Source organism: Scleropages formosus, chromosome 19, assembly GCF_900964775.1.
Source record: "Scleropages formosus chromosome 19, fSclFor1.1, whole genome shotgun sequence".
NCBI classification, from domain to species: domain Eukaryota; kingdom Metazoa; phylum Chordata; class Actinopteri; order Osteoglossiformes; family Osteoglossidae; genus Scleropages; species Scleropages formosus.
The window spans coordinates 9,658,328-9,672,514 of record NC_041824.1 but is presented as its reverse complement, the minus strand read 5'-3'; the positions used below and the strand labels follow the sequence as shown (position 1 = coordinate 9,672,514).

At 42.3% G+C, this 14,187-nt stretch overlaps 1 protein-coding gene across 1 annotated transcript in view; it reads right to left on the bottom strand.

The window, feature by feature from the left end:
• The window catches only part of arhgap21a (Rho GTPase activating protein 21a), an 80,373-nt gene that overhangs the window by 46,027 nt on the left and 20,159 nt on the right, over window positions 1-14,187 (bottom strand). The gene's annotated exons all lie outside the window — the stretch shown is intronic.

Here is a 14,187-nt window from a genome sequence, read left to right as displayed (position 1 = left end):
TAAACAAACACACAGAGTGATTGAGGAGGTTTTATTTTTCAGCGTAGCGGTCAGACTAGAGAAGTGGCGGCAAGAACAGCCCTAGCCTTTGGAGGAAAGGAATGGAGCCAAAAGCCACGAATGTATGGACAAGTTCAGGTGAAGCATTCAAAAAGCTGAGTTTATCAACATAGTTTCAAATTCCTCTGACAACTCTTAGATGGATCTTAGTTCCAACAGGAAAAGCCTCGCTTGTTTATACTACAAAGCAGCTAATTTGTTTCGGATTCCCCTGGCAATAGCTGTTTTTGCAGAAAGGTGGAAAAAATTAAAGTATTTTACAAAACAAATGTTACTATGGAAACAGAGAACGTTAAACAGACATTACACACAGCTTTTTGTATTTTCGACATCCAACTGCCCCATTCCAGGCCAGGATTCCCAGCAGTCTTGTTGCCTGTATTTCAAACCCTTACAGAAGGTAAAGTTTCTGACCTCCTGCTCTCACACCAAGCCACCATCCGCCACCTTGATCGCATAATTTCCCCTTTCTTACAACTGATTCCCCCACAAATCATTTCCTTTTTATTCCCTCTTTAATTCTTCAGTCCCCTTTGGTTGCTTCCCATGTACCATTAAAAAATTCCTACTGCTGTTAAGGAATCTTTGTCAGAACCCAAACTATGTCAGGCTTTCTTCTCCCTTTTTCTCAAAAACTCTTGTATGTAGGGGGGGGCCATGGTGGCATGGTGGTGTGGTGGCGCAGCAGGCTTGGCCAGGTCCTGCTCTCCGGCAGGTCCAGGGTTCAAGTCCCGCTTGAGGTGCCTTGTGACAGACTAGTGTCCCATCCTGGGTGTGTCCCCTCCAGCCCCACGCCCTGTGTTGCCGGGCTAGGCTCCAGCTCGCCGCGACCCCGCTTGGGGTGTCAGTGACTCTCAAGTTGGGTAGAGACACCTAGGTCCTCAATCTACTCAACCTCTATAGAGTATTTGATACTGTGAGGGACCAGATTCTTTCTGACTTTTCTCTTCAACATCTTGGAATCAAGGGATCAGTGCTGAAATGGTTCGAGTCCTATCTATCAGGTAGTTCATACCAGGTAGTTTGATGTGGAGTCAGTTTCTCTCAGATGGTGTTCTGCAGGGCTTGGTGCTGCCCTCCTACTTTCTTAGGTTGTGTCATCATCTTTCAAGGGTTTACTGCAGACAGACAACTATCCTCTTTTCCTGAAGCTATATCTCCGCTTGACTGACCATCACCTACAACTCAGTATTTCCAAAACAGATCTTCCATCTCCTAGCATATCTGCCCACCTGTGAAGAACTCTATCAATCACTGACACAGGTTTTTATTTTGATTCCTCCGGCTGTTGCATCAACAGTCCACTCATCTCAATAAGACAGTCCTTTGCTGATCACCTCTGTGACAAACACCTCTTTTAGTGAGACAACCATGAAGCAGGAGAGTTTGCAAGTACATACTGCCCCACCTTGTATTTTTGTGACTACTCATTCAGCAGCTTGTTCCACAAAGCAGTCCCCCAGCATGACAAGTTAGGTATCTAAAAATCTAAGCAAAGCAATAAAATACATTTAAAAAAAATACAGTTCAGTTCATCCATCCCTTTATTAACAGCTTTTCTAAAGCAGGGTTAAATGGTCTGATGCATCCCCAAAGCATATGAAGTAAGGCAGGGTACAAATGACGTGACGCCACTACATTGTTATGCAACATTGTTGTTCCTTTGTATTAACTTAAAATTAAATTAAAATTTTTAACATTACTGAAAATAAAAAAATATGTAATCTCCACAACCTCCAGTTCAATGGAATTGATGGATCAATTCCATAAACATGGCCAACATTTGTAATTGTCAGGCCACTTTCAACCTTCTCATCTATAAAAATCAATAAAAAAGTTAATAAAAATACACACACACACACACACACACACACACACACACACACACACACACACACACATTTTCAGAACCGCTTGTCCCATACGGGGTCACGGGGAACCGGAGCCTACCCGGCAACGCAGGGCGTAAGGCCGGAGGGGGAGGGGACACACCCAGAACGGGACACCAGTCCGTCGCAAGGCACCCCAAGCGGGACTCGAACCCCAGACCCAACGGAGAGCAGGACTCTGGCCCAACCCACTGCGCCACCACGCCCCTGTAATAAAAATAGATTTTCACAATATATACAAGAATATAAATTAAAAAATAGTTAAAACACTTTGTCAGACTTTCAAATATTTCTATTAAGTTGAGCTAGAATAAAGCTAATTTAAAGTTACTAAAAAAAAATACACGCTCTTGATAAACCTCAACTGAATGCCGACTTGTTGACCAATTAGTTCCAGAAACGTTATTAATAACTGACACTCAGTATCTTATATCTGGAACTTTATTTATATCATAAACATCTCTGATCAAAATTAATAAAATGTCTCCATCCAAGGTGTACTCTGCCTTGCACCTAATGCCTTCTGGATAGTCTTTGGACCTCTGCAACTCTGAACTGGACAAGTGGTTCCTCAATGAATGAATGAATCAATGAAAACTATTAAAACATAGTTGAATCAAACATTAACAATGACAAAACATTACATTGAATCAATTTAAAAAATTACAAGACAAGCTACAAATAATGTTACGTATACCATAAAATACATTTGTGTTACCACTTTCATGTATAAAAATGACTTTTTTGCATTTTTGTTTATCAAAACAAGGTGATGTAGATTCTGTCCAAGAGCTGATGATTATTTTTTTCTGCAAGCAATAAAAGTAATTCCCTCTCACAATGGGAATTTGCCAAGCAGGGGGGACTTAATGGAATGAATTAACCAAACAGAAGAACAGAGGCATATGGCTCAGAAGGTTTTCATTCCATCTGGACAGTAAACCACCTGATTAATCCTAAAGTCCTCCCTTTAGTCCTCACAGAGCCCATTAAACTTGCTTTCTTCAAAGTCAAACAACTATGCACAGCAGACTGTAGCTTGCTGAAATTAATTTTTTATAGTGCACCACACACTTCTCTCTCCACGTCACATTCACATGGCCCAGCAGTGAAGCCTAGATGTTCCTGGACTCTCCCTCCCTTCCCCTCCATGCTTGCTTGCCTAAACATCAAGGTTTTTGCTAAACATAACATTAAACATGTCCAAATGGAATTTGTACAACATGTCAGAAGACAACTAGATAAGTAAAATGAAACATAAAAATTTGGTGTTCTTTTAATTTGTTTCCCTTTTTTGAAACCACATGAAAAGATACTTGCATTTTATTCCTTTGGTAAATGCATAAAACACTAACTGAGCACTAAAATCATAAGTAAACTTGGCAAGTCTACAAAAAATAAGGACACAGTGCAATTGAAGTGTCCCAAGTCACAGTAAGCAGAAGGTAGTCAAAAGCAATAGTGAAGTAAAAACTCTTGTCACTTAAAAGAATTTATTCAATAGGAGTAGTTCTACAAATATGAACCTGAATAACAAAGAATCGGGTCAAGAAACTATGCATCAAGCTAATTTGATCCAAATTATACTTTTCTAGTGTTCTGAAGCATTGGGGTGCTAGTAGCTTGAGTATAGTTTTAAAACATATATAAACAAACACATATGTAGACAAACACACGTAACATTTCAATGACTATCATCTCCCATTTCAATAAAATATTGCCAATAAGAGCAAAGAAAAATAAAACAAATAGGTCACAGATAGTCTACTAGCAAACCAGACGATGTAAAATGTAGCAAGTTAGCCATAATATACAGACAATATACTACATCTCTCCAAACTGTTATAATAGCTAAATGAGCAGGCTAGGAAGGACTATTATCTACAAAGTAAACATTTTGAGAGATCTTGATTATGCTCACAGCAGTTGACTCCATGGTTACCTAGAATGGATGTCAAAATTCAGCCTGTGAACAAGTCACATTTATTTTACTGCAGTTAGCTAAATATTATTTGTTGGTCAAATAAAGCAGAGTATGTCAGCTAGGTAACAAATACCAAGATAGCTACGCAACATGAGAACAGTAACAGTTTACTAACCTATCTTCTCTAGATTGGAAATAGAGCTCATGAACACAGAAATTTCAGCATCCTTTTGCAAAGACAAGAACACATAACTGATATTTCATGACCATGATACACAGCAAGTAGTATAACAGTTAGGGATAGGTAGTCAAAATTTCAAGCCATGGATCATCACCCTCCCCTAAACTATGTGGCTACTCCACTAGCTCCTGTGACAAAGTGAGCTCCAAAAAGTGAAGGTTTGTTACTAAAAGTTTTACAGTTGCAGAAAAAGTTATTACTGTGCTTGACTCATTGAAGGTGAGAGAAAAAAAATAAAATATTGCTGTCAGCCAACAATGGCTACTGTAATGTACACAACATAGGTGACACTGAACATGTTGCTGCTGGTTAACAGCAGAAGTGTACAAAAATATGTTTATGCCAGAATAAAAAAAAAAATTACCAAATACTAAGTTAAAAAGTAAATTTTTTCTTACTGCTTATAACGGAATAAGTGCAAACCCTTACTACCCTACTGACGGTACAGTTGCCACAATTTTGATAATAGAAAATTAACACATGAAATCCAAGTAAATGGATGAGGTGTGATTAAAAATTGTGGAATGTGTGCATTAAATAATTTCTTTTAATATGAATTGAATTCAAATTTGAATTTATTTCATGGCTAGTCCCACACTTATTCTAACTGTTCTGTTACTTTTGGAAGCAGGTCCAGAAAACTGCCTTTAACATTTTTAGACACTGCTGTAGCCTCACAGGTCTCGAGAACTGGGTGAAATGCATTCCTTCCATAGTCATTTTAATTTTGGGGAACAGCTAGAAGTTGCAGGGTGCCAAATCAGGCCAGTACAGAGGTGCGGGCATACAGTAAAACTAACAGGTAACAACAGATGCATGGAAAATAAGGTTCTGTCATGTTGCGTAATTAATGCAATTATCGATGTGAGGTCTGCAGGTGAAAGTTTTGACTCCAAAAACCACCAAATTTCAGTTCACTCTTAGAGCTTTACGGACCACAAACCGATGACACACAAGAAAATGGGAAATAAATTCATAGGAAATGGTACAAAGAAAAGGGGGCGCGGTGGCGCGGTGGCGCAGTGGGTTGGGCCGCAGTCCTGCTCTCTGGTGGGTCTGGGGTTCGAGTCCCGCTTGGGGTGCCTTGCGGCGGACTGGCGTCCCGTCCTGGGTGTCCCCCCCTCCCCTTCCGGCCTTACGCCCTGTGTTACCGGGTAGGCTCCGGTTCCCCGTGACCCCGTATGGGACAAGCGGTTCTGAAAATGTGTGTGTGTGGTACAAAGAAGAATAAAGGAAAGTGAAAAACACCTGCTGTTTAATTGAAATGATGTTGTTAAAGCTGCATAAATGAGTAAATAGGCAACAGAATTGTAAATCACTTTGGAAAGAAATTATCACAAAAAAACAAATGTAAATAAATATTACAGTAAAAACCACACAACGTTCAACATTCTGTGCCTGTAAGTCATCACATCAGGACATGTTCCACTCAGTATCCTCAGGACAGAGCCCTGAATGCAGCACCAGTGGCTTGCTTCTTGAAATTTTCAAAGGCGCATACCTCACAATGAAAAGTGCTAAGACCTTGGCCTTGTGGCAGAGAGGAGGGAATGTCAGTCTCTCAGGGCACCCTCCTTGGCTCCCTTGACACAGACACACAATCGCTGCTACCATTCATTCACAACAGTAGCTGTGGCTGTTGACAAAAATAGGCACAAGTAAAATTTTATCATTGAATTTCATTTAGTTGATGCCTTTGTCCAAGGCAATTTAAAATGCAAGATATGTTATACTAAGCTACTTAGTCATCTACCTAGTCACACCAATGTTAGGTACGCGCACCAAGTCTCGCTCCTACACACAAAGACACACAAAGGGAAATTCAGAGTCGCTAATTCACCCGAAACCCATGTCTTTGGACTGTGCAATGAAACTTGAGCACCCAGAGGAAAGCAACAGACAGCCAGATTTAAATCCACATCTTAACCCACAGCCCAAGAGCTATGAAGCCTAAGCACTACCTGCTGTCACCGTGTTGCCTACACAAGATTAAAAAAAACTACACTTAAAAGTAACAAAAAATATTGGGCAGCGTTTCATAAATTACATATTTGTCTATCTTGCAGAAACTTCAGTTACAACTGAAATTCTGCCGCTGATACATATCAAAATTTTAAATTGTCTATTGCCATAATGCAAATCCAAATTAAACCAACACATGACTCAAGCAGTTGTGAAACAGACAAATGGAGTGAGAAAACAGACATTTTCAGTTTTCTGGAGACAGTTCACGCAAGAAGTGGTGGGTAGGTGGCTAGTTGGCACAGCCACATCCTGTTCAAGAAGGAATCTGGAAAACCTATCCCCCAATAAGATTACAAAACAGCCCCATTAAGTAACAATAGAGACTTGCATATAGGCCTAATATAGCGGAAAAGTAAGCTGATCTGGCATCGCTAGCATGATTCTGCTGAGGGAAAGAAAAGGGGGGCATTCCAGACACATGCCTGACAGATTTGTCACGACCACTAGTGCTCCCCAGCACAGTGACACACCCGGCAAAACACATTCCAGCATAACAGATCGGAGCGGCTCATCCCCAAAGAGAGCCCCACTCCAACCATTTTTTTAAAAATGGGATCACATACGGACAATCTTTTCTCAGCATGGAATCAGGACATTTTCTCAATAACTATGAAAAACTACTACTAAAAAAAAAAAAAAAAAAACAACACTTATGTCCAAATATTAGCTTCATGATACAGAAACAAACACAAAATGAATCAAATTAACCTTTTCAAAACATCTCTTGATTAATTGGATTCAGGTGTGGAATATAATTAGGTTCTTTAAACTCTTTGTATTTACCCATAAGGCTGAAACGTTTCACATACACACCCTTGCCCCCTCCAACCTAAAGCCCCAGCTGAGAAATGCCATGCATGTTACCAGCTGTGTCCTGCATGTCTATTTCTGTAGCCTAGTGAAATATCTATGGTGACATTTTAAAATACATCAGCCTTAGACACATTTCATCATCCAAAAACTGCTCTTGCAGATGAAAATTAAATCTAAAATAAAATCAGAGTCTCGCTATTCATGCCATTTCTGCAGTTCAATATTCAAACTGCCCACTCAGAGTTCAACCAGTAACCCTTTGCTCCAGCTCCTTTACTGTCCACTTTTGATTTGCAGAAAAAATTCAGCAGATCTAGTACTACCTGAGAAGTGCCCATAGTGTAGTTAGAGTTTCAGCGGTGAAGAAAAGACCCTAAGAGTTGTGGAGGACGGGTCTGAGGAGGATGAGTGTATCAGGTCAAGAATTGAGCTGCCAGAGTGAAGTGCAATGAAGTGAAACGAGTCCACACCCTCAAAATATGACAGTGTCAAGCATTCTACGCAAGCTTGAAATTACACATAACATTTTAGAAAGTCGGGGCGAGCGGGAGGAGAAATTAATACAATGATCACAGTTATTGAGTCATTTCTAACAACCTGTAGTGTTCACTTTATTGAAAAGCTGCCCTGGAAACTGTCACATTGGTGATTTTCCACACAAACACAGCCTGAAGCAAGAGCACTTGGAACAAAGCAACCCCTTTCCCCTTTCATTTCATCTCTTCCTCCTGCTGCGCCTCTTCTCTACGACCCCTCCTGCCAATGGGTGTGCACCTCGCCAATGTCTTCCAGACAGCTGACAGCATTGACTCGCCACTGCTTCCAAACACTCCTAAAAATGAGGCCTGTCCAGCACTCTTGCATGTCTTCCAGTTGCTCCTCAAAGGGGCCTCTTCAACTCAAGGCTTCAGCAGCAGCGCTTGTCTAAGTTGTCTGGGGTACACTCCAAGCTTCACGATATCCCAGTCAGCACATGGGAATGTGACATGCCGTAGCAGAGAACAGAAATAATCCCACAGCCCAGACAAACCAAACCCAACCCAAGGGTTACAGCACAGCTGATGAAATTACAGACGAATAGAGCAGAAGAGCAGCGGTGAGCGCACTGAGCGAAGCCATTCTTGCTCTTTCTGAGGCATTTTCCTGCCATGGCTGAATGGGACTGAGAGCAGGGATCAGCTGATTTATGGCTTGTTGTTCTGCAACAAACAGTTGTGTGGAACATCTGTGCTAAAATAAGTTGCGTCTCCACAGGGGCCTCTGCCAAAGTCAGCTGAGGGGGTGAGAGACGTGAATTGGGGAAGGCGTCCCGTGGTGCATTCCGGGGCACGGAACAGAGCCTAGTCAAGCTATTTGCAGAGGGCGGAGGCAGAGCTGACAAACATTGGCGGCTTGTGCCAGTGGAGCAGCCAAGAATGCAGTCTTTCACTGACTTCTTTACGACTCTTTATGAAAATGTTTTGGGAGAGAGACAAACTCGCCAAGACCGAAACAGCTCCTTACAGACCGGAGTGGCCAGTGTGAGGAAGAAAAGGGTTGTGTGTTCCTCCATTGTTGCTTTAGAGATCAAGACTTGATGGAAGTACAGTTTATGAAACTAACAGGTTTGGAAAAACCTAGTTGCCATAAGGTGCTGCACATGCCTCCCATGAGATCAGAAGAATGTCCAAACATGAGAAGAACCCCCTTCCCCAACACTGACCTTTGTGAAGGGCACTGAAGGCCAAACAAGCCTGAAACACAAAACATTACTATGTCACACTGTGTCAGTACATCAAGATGTACCCGGATTACCCTCCACCCACCATAATGTCTTTGAAAAGCTAGTTTAAACTTCAAAAGGACATTTCAACAACACAACAAAAAAGAAAACCAGACATGGCTCAATTCATGAGCATCAAAGGACTGTAACTGTGCCCTTGTTGAACAAGTTCCTGTTATGTAATGCGAAATTCCTAGGGCCATTTCCTGCCAACTTGCACCTGTCAGCCATCAACACCACCACTTGCCCCTCCCTGCACTGGAGGGTCTGCCCACATTTTGGGTGGCTGATCACCTCAGGTATCACATTCTGTGGCCACAGGAAAACTTCCAACTTGTCGGTTACAGTTCAGCGGGCAAGAGAGCAGGTGGAACAGACAGAGCCGGTAACAGACAGAGGTGGAAGACTCAGAAACAGAAGCCGCAGTATGGTGCTATATATCACCCCGGCAGGCACAAACAGCATGTTACAGCAGGTGATGGGATGAAAAAAAATACTTATACAATTCTATTAATCACAACCGTTTCACATGGATGCATTCTTTTGGTGCTGAACAATAATCTCATTACACTAGTATTCCGGAAGAAAGGCTTCCATGGTGAATGCTTGTTTTGGATCAGCAAACCCAAAACTCTTTCATTCACTCACACCTCACTGCTATTCGCCTGGTTAATTACTTTGGCCTTATCCCTAAAAAAGCTGAGAAGACATTCGTCTCATAGTATGCCTTGAGCGTTTTACAGTGCGTTTTCTTTGTTGTTTCAGATGCCAAACCTGACACCCAAAGAAAGCCCAAATAACTGACATTGGACAAAGGGTAAATTAACTCAAGAGGGGAAAAATTTCTGACTTCTGAATAAGGAATCAGATATGCAGTGAAGAAAAAAGCAATAGAAATTTAAATAAATATCGGCTTTGCTAACCATCAGGAACATTAAAAAAGAAAACAAAGGAGCCAATTCAAACTGTATGATATCAAGCAGCGTACCAACATTTCTTTAAGGTAAAGTGCAAAAATGCTTTGCCAAGAACTGCTGCAGTTTGGCATGTACGTTATCTCCTTTGAAGAACAGCCCTCTTCTAATTTTCAGGAGTCTTGCCCTGGACACATAATTCCCAGACACACAATAGGACTGGAAGGAACCACCAGCTATGCTCACTGAAGTTACCAAGATCAGGGATCCAGTTTATACATGGGCAGATGGCAGGCCTCCTACACACAGTCTGTGAATAGCCACATGGCTCACACCACAGAGCCTCGAAACATCTAACAAAAAGCAACTGAACTGCAGCAAGGCACTCCAATCAACCGTGTAGCTAAAAGAACCTTTACCAAGCATTTCCCGGAAACGAAGCACCTGTGCTGCTGAAGCCAATGCTGCAGGATACCAGCGTCCATGCAGGCTTCTCCAAACCTGTGGCTGACAACTCACTGCAGATCTCTAATGTCCTTCAGTACATGAGGAAGCAACATCAAGCATTATGTCAAGATTCCACATCCATTCTCGTGATCAACTGAGCCCTGACCTTTCTCTGTATTTACTTTTTAATGCAAAAAAATTGCTCCAAACCTGATTGCAGGGCAGCCCAGTCACCTGGAGGCATGACTCAGCATGAAGCGGGACACAAGCTAAGGGACAGGTGGCCTCCACAGCTAGGCTCTCATGGAAAGGCACTGGGAACGGAAAGCCTGATTAAGTACCAATCCTGCTGTAATCGGGCGGCCAACCCCAGATCTCCAGGACGCTAAGTCGTCACAAAGGAGCAGTGAACAGATTTTAAAGGATATAAATAAGACAACAGGAGCAGACAGACTTAAAGGGATATAAATAAGATCAGGCTGTTGCTGCTCTGTGATGCCAGCACAGCCGAAAGCAGCAGGGTTAAGAGTTAAAGGGGCTGTTCTTCCAAAGTACTCACCAGTAGAATTTCTCAAAAGGGTCACATAATGTTTCAAAAGATTACCAAACTTCTGCATGGGACACACAAACCATCATTAAAAAAAGCACAGGGCTCTGTTTTAGGGCAGTTTATGGGTGACACACTGTGGAGTTTGATGAATGATGGATGATCCTGACTGGACATGTGCCCATGCTGAGGTGGCAAAAAAGAAAAGGAAAAACCAAGACACAAACAAAAATCTGAAGCAGTTAAAAGCAACTACTGAAGAACCCCTTCACTGGAAAAGAAAAGGTAGCTTTGGCTAAAAGACTAAAACACTTGACAAAGTTCTACTTTCACATTACACCTACTTAGGATTAGTCAAACTACACAGGAGGTGACACAGGCTCTCGACTGATCTTACAGAGCTCAGGCATCCAGGAGGACAGGGCTCCCTTTATTTCTGCTACAAAATCTGCTTGATTAAGTACAACCCCAGTCAGTTACTTCAAGAAAGACTAAAGCCTCTGCACAATGGATACGGAGCCCTAGAAAACTGCTCTGACATGCGTGTCAGTGGAATGTTACAGAACTGGGGGGGGGTTGCTGGGAAGAGGTTACGAGGCTGGAAGCACCTTGTTTTCTCAGATGGACTCGTCTAAAGATTTCTTCTCAAAATCCGACCAAGTCCAACATTCCCAGTGTACCAAGCGAAACAAGCAGAGAACACAGGAGGAACAGCGAGGGAATCAGGAAAACAGCAGCCTGACACTCGCTGGCCCTGGTAGCTACAGAAATAAACAGATCGGACACAGAGACACCATTTCAGAGAAATCAGTACAATTAAAATTTTATGCTAATACCATTTCCACTACTTCATATGCTTCGACAAAACTACAATCTATAGATTGGAGTGGAAACAGCATCCGCATTCTGTGGGTTAAAAAAATGTATCCCATGTGAACTCTTTTAGAGTGAGGTTTTTTTAATTTGTGCATTGTTTCAGCTGATTAGGACTCCATAGCCCACAGCGATTCTATGACAAGGGGGTTGGGGCAGGTCTGTGCACTGCTGTTCTGTGAGGTGGTGTGCAGGGCCCTGCACGTGGAGCCTGCCCACCCAGCTGGCACCAGCACTGAGAGTTGCCTGGAGGATGGTCGGGTGGGGACTCTGACAAGCGTTAGTGAGTGGCAGATGGGAGTGAGATCGCCTGAGTTGGATGACGTGGTGTGAAAAAGAGGGGGCCAGACAGCCAACTGCAAGCATGCTCCAGTGGATTAATCTTATCGCTCTCACCAATGGCGACTGCTTGCCAGTCATCCCACACCGGAGGGGCTTCAAACCAATGTTGCTGTTAGGATGATGAAGGTAAAAATCCTCTGTGAGAGGGTCTGGCCTCTTCACACAGGCATGAGGAGGAAAGATGGCAGACTTGCAAAAGAGAGAACATAAAGCAGGCACTGCAGAAAAGGCTCCACGTTGCATGACAGGTGAATCCTTTAAGGGACTGGTTTGGCTTTGCTGCTTATTCCATGCAACTCATAAAATACAGCTACACATAAGATAACCCTACCTCAGCACAACAATGTGCAGACATTGGCTAGAAAGAAAAGATTAGGAAAACGAGCATTAAACCATCAAGTGGCAAACATTGCCTTTCACAAAAAAGCAGATGCCACACAAATTCAGTTGCAGCTCAGTGTCAGACTGAAGAGGCAGGTCTCATAACAAAGGCCTGGCTGCCACATGAAAGAGTTTTTTTTACAGGTTCACTGCAGGTGGAGTCCACACACAGGACATGCCACTGTGTCCCTTGTTGCCATGGCAACATTTCATGGAAATTCTGCTGCAGATTCCATAAAGCTGGGAGAGGGTGCAGTATCCAAGCTAGGAGACATTTCATCTGCTTGTTTGTACTGTTCAGCCACAGAGGCAAGACAAAGACTGTCACCAAGTGACAGCAAGAAGTGGAACGGGTGGTGCGCACTGGCTCAGAACAGTTGCCAATGTGGAGGTATTTATGGGGTGGAACAAAAGGTAAGAAGGGAGTGTGGGGGGGGGGGATATGAGGCCAACGTGTCATTCCTGCTGCTACAGGGTATGTACATTAGATATGTGCACCCTCAGGCACACAACACTTCTAAAAGCAGCTATGAGTGCATGGCGCACGCACGCGCACACGCGCACACACACACACACACACACACACAGCATTCCTTTACAGACAATACTTATTCTCTCTACATTACAGCCACATAAACATTGCAGGGTTTTGTAAACAAAGCCAAAGGGTTCCATTCAAGGTGGGTAACAACCAATGCTCCATCAATTCAAAATTTGCATTTTAAAACCCAATGGCATGGATAAATTGAAAGCCTGTGAGAAATAAAAGAAATAAATCAATGTAAAGGGATTTACTGGCCATGCCTTCCAGCCAGGGGGGATTTCCACATAGACAGGACATGTGGAAGCAACAAACACCAATATGAACACTAATCCCTTATATCATTTAAGGCATGCAGGCAGAATTTGCTTTAAATAATCCACTACTGATAAGGGAAGCCCATCCTGATTTCATTATAATGTTTCTGTGACTAACCATTGCAAAATGGCTTAAAAAAAAAAAAAAACTGAAAACTCTGTCAAGTAAACATATCAAATACATCAAAAAAAACATTCATGGTTAAAATGACAAATGACACAGTGACGTTGGAGAACAAACAGGATCCCACAGTTTGGTTTCCAGGGTGACTGCGATGTTGAGTGATTTCTAAAACACTATTCACTGTTAGAAGCCTCAAACATGAGCACACATACGACATTTCACTAAGACAAGACAAAGAGAGAAATAAGACAAAAACTACGGGGTTTAAAAATTCAATACCCAGAATTTTCACTTCAGTGTAAAATATCTTAAGTATCAGTAAGTGCCTTATAAATTACACCCAATTAAAACAAGCCCTATTTCTCTTTGACTTTTGGGGCAAAAGGACAGTGAAGCTGGATCTGTTTTTCATATGGACATATACTGAAATACTTGAACTAAATATCCTGAAGGGATGGTTAAACAAACCCAAATCAAGGCAAAGTTGACTTTAACTCATAACAGGTTGTTCTGAGGAAAGACAAGCTCATAAGGGAAGTGGAGGTCAAATATCAAATACTCTGTTGGGCAGTCAACTCATGACTGTTATAGGCAGAAAAGTATTCAGGTCTTGGTTACATCACATGCAGACATGTCACAACTGCAGTGTCGTTCACTGATCTCAATCGGGCAATGGCCATCCATGCCTGCAGCTTGCATGATCCCAATGATCGATCAAAAAACTTCCGCTTTAAAGTTACGCATATCTCAGAAGTCAAAAGAAAGCACAAACCTGCTAACAGGTGCCTGCTTCTGTACTCTGAAGAGCTGCAAAGTTTCCCACAAGCAAAGTTTCACCACCCAATACAGAATTTATTTTTTTTAAATTATAACAGATTTCTATAGCACTCATACAATCAGCACCAACACCCTCAAACCACCACAAAACATCACATGCTCTGTCAGGTACCAGGCAGTCAGAGCTAAACTCCCCTCACACTCCGTCCG